Source organism: Capsicum annuum, chromosome 12 (assembly GCF_002878395.1).
Source record: "Capsicum annuum cultivar UCD-10X-F1 chromosome 12, UCD10Xv1.1, whole genome shotgun sequence".
NCBI lineage: Eukaryota > Viridiplantae > Streptophyta > Magnoliopsida > Solanales > Solanaceae > Capsicum > Capsicum annuum.
In genome coordinates, this window is record NC_061122.1 from 196671285 (window position 1) to 196678802 (window position 7518).

Here is a 7518-nt window from a genome sequence, read left to right on the forward strand (position 1 = left end):
GATGAATTTAAAGTTACACCGTCATGAAAAATTTATATTATTATGTTCAATTCCCTTGTCAAGTCAACAAACATAAATTAGCAAGCAGTAGAATATTTTTATTCTAAGGTAGTAGCCACGCAACATTACTCTTACGTTATGAAGGTACAACGTGGTTGTTTCAAATAAATCATCGATTCAGCATTACAAGATTTATATGCAACTTGTAGTTGAGGTTTATAATGAATCCAATCAAGATTAGTTGATTCGTATCCATTAATATAGACTGCTCTATAAATTACTTTTGTTTCATCACATCATCCTCCATGAAAAATAATAAATAATTTTTAACATTTATTTTTTGATGTTTGATAAATAAGAAAAAGATTTTGTATGAAAAACATTTATGTTAAGCTAGATAAATAATGGTTACGTTTTGCTTGGACCCTTTGAATTGAAAGGCTAATCGTAGTCCAATGATTCTATTATGAGTTTAAATTTTATGCTCTGTCAGTGTATCAACTTTTTACAATATTAGGTAATTTTAGTAATATTTAATCACGATAATTTATCTTTAAAAATTATTAAAAAAAATATATCAATAATAAACCAAAAAAAGGATATCAATAAGACATATTACATTAAAAACACTACATATAGACCAATAACACAACAAAAAATAATAATATATGAAAGTCACAGACTACTGAGCTTGTCTAGGACAACGTGCCTTAGTGTGACATGTTTCTTTACAAATACTACACTTTCTAGCCATGCGAGCTGGAGCAATATCCATATCATTCTTAAGTCGGACTTTTTCTTCAACACCAGATGTCCGCATATATTCAAAATTTGCAACTAAAGCAAATGGGGCTGGCGGTCAATATCGTTCATCACCCACCGGGTAAAATTTACCACTATACGTTTGTTTGTATAGCTTGGTGTTGTAGTACTTGCTAACATATGTATTAGGTTCGATGCCACGAATGCCACAAAACTTAATACAATGTGAGCATGGCATGTAATAATTCTTTCATTTTCCACAAGAACATATTTTTTTCTTGGCATTAAGTGTGTGGACATTTTCACCCTTATCATCACGTGAAAAAGTAAGAATCTCAAATACCCCATCACCAGTTTGATAAGTCATCATGTTAGTGTGTGATTGCGCTCTCTCCCAATAATCTAAGAATTTGTTTTCAACGGCAGGAGGTCATGACTTATTATTTTGTAATAAAGCATCAGCAAGGTTGCTTCGTTCCACAAAACGGTCAAAAAGAGCTTTAAAAGTCATGCGAACCATAGCAGTCACTGGAAGCCCCCGAGATCTCTTCAACAAACTATTGTATGACTCGGATATATTTGTCGTCATGGCACCCTATCTACGACCATCATCCTTATACATTGTCCATTTATCTAGCGAAAATCTATCTAACCACATATATGCTGCAAGGGACAATATCTTAATTTGTTCCATTCTTTGAAAAAACTTCCTTTCTTGATGCTCCATGGCAGCCGACCACATTAAGTTCTCAAGATCTCTAGTCAAATTTTTTTTATTAAAATTGACTTTCAAGTGTCGAACACAAAATCTATGAAAAGTGTGTGGTGGACTCAACCAATCATAAGATTGAACACATTGTAATATTTCTTTATAACGATCAGAAATGAGACCAATTTTTTTTCTCTCACCGACAACATGCCTCCATAATAACTTAAGAAACCATGACCATGATTCAAAACTTTCACGTGCAACCAGAGCATATGCAAGCGGAAGAATATTACCATTAGCATCAATCCCAACAGCAATTAATAGTTTCAAATCGTACAAACCATAAAGATGGGTACCGTCTATTGAAATGACGGGCCTGCAGTATTTGAAACCATCAATGCTCGATTTAAAAGTCCAAAATAAAAATTTAAATATTTTCTCACCCTGCATTGTTGAAGAATAGTGCTCCCATTCAACAACAGTACCGGGATTAAAATATTATATGCAGTCATGCAGCGAGGTTATGCTTTGAAAGAACTTTCAAAATCTCCATATACCATCACAAATGCTTTTTTTCGACCTCTTTGAGCTTTTCTATAACTGGGAGTAAAATGATGCTTTGACTTGATGACTTCTCGAACCGCCTTAATACTGATGTTCGGGCTCTGCATAATATGTGGTACCAATGTAACAACAATCATATTGCTGTTTAGATTGAAATGATCTTCCTTGTAGTTATCAGTCAGACATGTATGTGGTTGTATCATTTTTCCTGCTTTTCACATACCACTTGAAATCTTTCGAAAGCGAATCATCCATTCGTATCCCAACATGTGACGCTTGCACATAACCCTCCAGCTCTTACTTTTGGATCTATCACAAATATACTTTTTTCTTTTTTTAAGACTATATATTATCACAGCAGCTTTCATTTGTTTCTTATTTGTGAATAACATACCTAATTTCATATAGATTCAAATAAGTATTAGTCGATAAAAAAATGAAATTAATTTTTTAAAAAATTATAGTTAGCAAAAATCTAACCTGTTTGAATGAATTTTGGATTCTTTAAATTTCAAAGAGCAGCTTAATTGAAACTATCATCACATGTGTACGCAAAATCTTCTGCGCTTTTTTTGGTATTATCCAACTACGGAATTTCTAATGATGGATGACTAATACTACGAGCAACCAGAGCTGCATCTTCTCCAACGATATTATTATCATCGAACGTTTCAACATCATCCATTGATTCATGTTCTGAAGGTTCATCACTATCTGATCCACACACTCCATTATCAGCTACATCATCATTATTTTCCACAATTTTTGTAAGGCGAGTCAGTGTACCTTCAAAACCATTACATCTATAAAACAGAAAAAAATCAAACAAAATTAGTATAAGTTATAAATTAATTTAATTTAAAAAGTTTTTATATTTACCCGTCGATTGACTCCAGCGGAAAAGAATGTTGCTGATGATTAGAATTCAAATTTTGCATGTGCATATGAGCATTGCTAGGTCCCCCAATATCAAAACTATGCACATTTCGATCAAAATTATGATACTGCATATCAACCCAACCACCATACTGTGTATTCAAATTACTTATATCATTTGAGTGTGTCAAATTCTTCCACTCTTTCATGTTGGACTATGTCCCTTGAAGAATCAACATTTAAATTTGATAAATGTGATGTATCACAAAGATCAAATTCGTTGTCGGTGGATATTTGAATGATAGGACAACGTTCAATTGACGCATATATATCGAGACTTGTTAAGTTAATACGACTACCAAAAATCTTAATAGTACGGAGAAATATAGATAAAGAATCATTATTCGAAATACAAGTCTCACCGTACATTATAACTCTATTTGGAGTAAAAGACGTTGGATATCGTCCCGTGATAACCACTACATCTTCTGGATCAGTTATACCCATTTTATTTCTTAATACGCATTGCAACCGCTCATATTTAAGAGATAACGGAAACATTTGTACAACTATAGACGGCCGATTATATATTACAGAACCAGATTCATATAAAACTTTGTCACCCCAATATAAATTTACTCTTACCGTATCTTGATTCATTCTTTTCAATATAAAAAATTGTAAGATGAATAAAAATAATATTTGAATAAGATTGTATTGTAAGTTGAATTCGGAGTATGAAAACTCTTCATGCAAATCCTATATATAAACATTGAAAATTTGTCTATTTCACTTCTTATGCATAAACATTCAAAAGTTGTAAGTTGACATGTCATCCTTGCCAACAGCAAAAAAAAATTCCCTTATCCCTGTTCCCTTTATTCAGCCTTGTCAGCCTTATCCTTATTCCCTTTATTCACAAAAGCAAAAACTTCACATGCAAACACTAACAATTATGCAGCCTTTTTCAATCAATTATGCAGCCTTTTTTTCCGCTTGCAACATTATTTCGCTGGAGGTCCAGCGACTTTCAAGTCGTTGTGGATCCAGCGATTTCTAAGTCGCTGTGGGTCTGGCGACTTGTAAGGCGTTGAATCACTGACGATTTGTCTGTTTTGATATTTTTTAAAATTAATTGTCCGTTTTAGTATTTTTGATTAAAAAAAAATAGTCCTTTTGACTCCAAATTCTGAATTAATCTCAGACAAATATTTCGATTGTATAAATTCATTGATAATTGTTAGGTAATACACTATTTGCAAAATGGGCATGATTGTTAAGTACAAATCCTTGAAAATAAGGTTGGAAATCCACTAGAAATTAACATGTGTACTCGGAGCAAAATCAAGTTGCTGATCCCTTGGCCAAGAAAAGGGCAAAGAGAAGTCATCCAAGTGAAAACTTGTTGCATATTATGCAGAGGGGGTGGAGGTGAGGAAGGGGGAGGGGGATTGTGACTATCATGCAAAGTAAACAGCTCAAAATTGCAAGATAATTAGGAGATTAATCGAAAAACGAGGTGATTAGTCAAAGTGAGAATAATTAAAGGGGCACACAACTCTATTGAAGGAGACAAGTCCACATCATGTAGAAACTTAGTTTAATTAATTAGCAACATTCCACATCTGGCAACTCTCTTGATATAAGAATATGATTTTGCAACTCACTAGAATTGTCCACTCACATGCCCTTAATTAACTACCGCTTTACCTTTTTAGTTAACCTTTCTTGATCATTGTGATTTTCTCACTATCTCCTTTTTTTCACTGCATCTCGAGTTTAAAAATATTTCTATATTTTTGTTTTTATTTAAGAATTTGACTAATTTGAATTTGCACTTTACACATTGCAGGGCCTATTTAAAACGCATCACTTTCAATAATATTTTTTTCATATTTCAAACATGAATCAAAGATCTTTAATTAAGTACGAAGAAATTCATCCCATGCCATCACAACTTGTCCCCCTTCCCCCTCTCATAATTAATTACATTTCTTTTAAGCGATTTGTGGTCTAAAAATCTTCAGTGCATCAATGACGAACTTGGTGATGTCAAAGAGTTCTCATTTAATTTAATTTAATTTTCTGTAGTATTTGTATACTTTGCCCTTGATTAATCATTAGGGGTACGCATTCCAAACTTAATTGGCAGTACATGTGCGTATGTTGTATCAGGGATGTAAATGATTAATTAATCTTTAAAAGTCAAATCGAATCGAACATTATAGATGCAAATAGTTAGAGTAATTTTTAATTATAAAAAAGAAATTATATCAAAAACATAGATATAAAGGTTAAGGATTAGAGTTGATGAAAAAAATAAATTAACAAAAAAAACTAATACAGCCCCTTTTCTTAAGAATTCACTTACGAAAATTTCCCTCTGAAATATGCAAGAAATATACATTTTATGAACTTTATTAATTTATTTTGCGAATTTTGGATATTTTTGGCAAGAAAATTCATAGGTAATTTTTATGCGATCTCAAAATTCCATGTAGCTTATTTGAGGATTTTAAAATCTACAGGAATAATTACTAATTACTCACGAAAATTTTTTTAACGAATTTTTTTAGTAGGAAAATCCACAGGAAACTAGGTTATCTGTGAATTTTCATATATAATTTGCAAAAAACAAATTCATGTAATTGACATTTTTCTAATAGTGCTAAAGTTAGTAGTAGTAGTTGTGCGTCGTCTAATTTTGCTTAACATTACTATCATTTTTTCCTCTTAGTTTCGTATTCTTTAATTTTACGATCGCCTATTGTTTCATTTGTTTTATTAGTTATTGTATTATTTGTCATTATTATTGTCTTTTTCTCTATTATTTTCGACATAACTTCTTCTATACTACTCTTAACTTTCTTTATCATTTTCGACATGACTTCTTTTATACTACTCTTATCTTTCTTTATTATTTTCTACATGACTCCTTCTATATATACTACTATTACCTATTTTAATATGCTTAAACCTAATTTCTATTGAAAACGATTTATTTGTTTTCAAAAAATAAGAATAAAACTGAGTACAAAGCAAAAGCATATGATGTTCTTCACTAGGGTATAAGCAAATCTGGCTCTCACCATATTCACCAAACTTTCTGTGGGGAAATGGCATATGATCACCACATGTTAATTGTCTCCTCACATACTAGGATACTAGCAAATTCAAGATTTTAATTTTATTATAATTAAAATTTTAAAATAATAATTTTAAATGCTAACAATTAAATCTTAAATTTAATTTATTGAAAAAAAAATTAATAATTTTTAAAATAAAATTTAATACTATCAAAACAAAAGTGATCGAATTCTATTGAATCCATAACCAACTTCTATGTCTGCCAGTGCAGATAAAGGCTTAATCATCACTGCCAATTCTTTAAAGCATACTTCTGTGCATAAATAGTGAAATCCAATCACTTCAAAAAGCTATAGACCCACGCTCTCAAGGGAAAAGAAATAAAAAATGCTCCCTACCTCATAAAATTTTCTTTTTGGCCTTAAATAATACTCTGTTCGTTCTGAAAGGGAGGGAGTATTTTATCATTAATTATAAAAATTAAATTACTTAAAAATCTGACACTCGTTAAAGAATGTCGTTATTGGTCTCTTTTCTGAAATAATTGTTTAGTAAATAATTTTATTTATTTGTAATTTATGTATTTTTAAATTACTATCTGAAGATTTATTTTAAGTAAACTAAAAACTTATGAGAAAATATTAAAACATGACAAAATATTAGATGATAATCTGATATTTATTTGGATGTAAAATTGAACAGTATATAAATAAATAATAGACTCGTATCTGATATTATTCAAAAGGATAACTTTTTAAAGACTATAGGATAACATTCAAATGGTGGTTTTTAAAAAGAAAATGTTTAAAATCTCTTTTCTTCTAAACGAAGTTTAAAATAGTGTCAGGTTAATTCCATGTGATGAAACTAGGATTAATCCCGCTTTTTATCCAATATATGTTTGACCAAAGCTATACCTAAATTATATAACGTAGATTAGTCAGGTAAGAATTACTTAAATAAATATTAATCATGTAGAGATTATTTTTTATTGGGTGTTTGATTCATTTCACTGAAATTGAATAGATATGATATTATTAAAAATATTTATTTATTTTTAAATTAAAGTGTTGTTAGCTTACAATTATACCTTTGGACGCTTAATCTTCATTTATTTTCAAAAAAAAATAAAGGTAGTTTTATATTTTCGCTCAAAATATTCATATATAAGTTGTTTTTATCTTTTGGAACCCCTCGAAAAATCTATGGTTACTATTCTTTGGGTATGCACTAAATAAATCTGCTCATGTGTAATAGCTTGTAAATTATAAAAATAAAAAATGTACTAGACAAGTTCGATGCATCAAACTCAGCTGAAAAACCATTATCATTCTTACTAGTAGAGTGTGTAATTCATAGACATATTAGTTATCCTTGATGATATGAATTAATACATCAATTAGTATATCAGGTTATACATAATTCAAATTAGAGGTAACTGTTCAAAACACATCTAATTAAAGTATTTAGATTTTTTGAGTTTCATATCTAAATTATTAAGTGTGTGAGTTTCCTACCTG

At 30.3% G+C, this 7518-nt stretch overlaps 1 long non-coding RNA gene across 1 annotated transcript; it reads right to left on the reverse strand.

Annotated features, from left to right (window-relative positions):
* Window positions 1–584: 584 nt before the first annotated feature.
* LOC124889349 lies at window positions 585–3627 on the reverse strand. The gene is made up of 2 exons (XR_007048279.1): window positions 2516–3627; window positions 585–2429 (listed from the first exon to the last, which is right to left on the reverse strand). It is a non-coding gene; the product is annotated as an uncharacterized LOC124889349 (long non-coding RNA).
* Between the last annotated feature and the right edge of the window lie 3891 nt (window positions 3628–7518).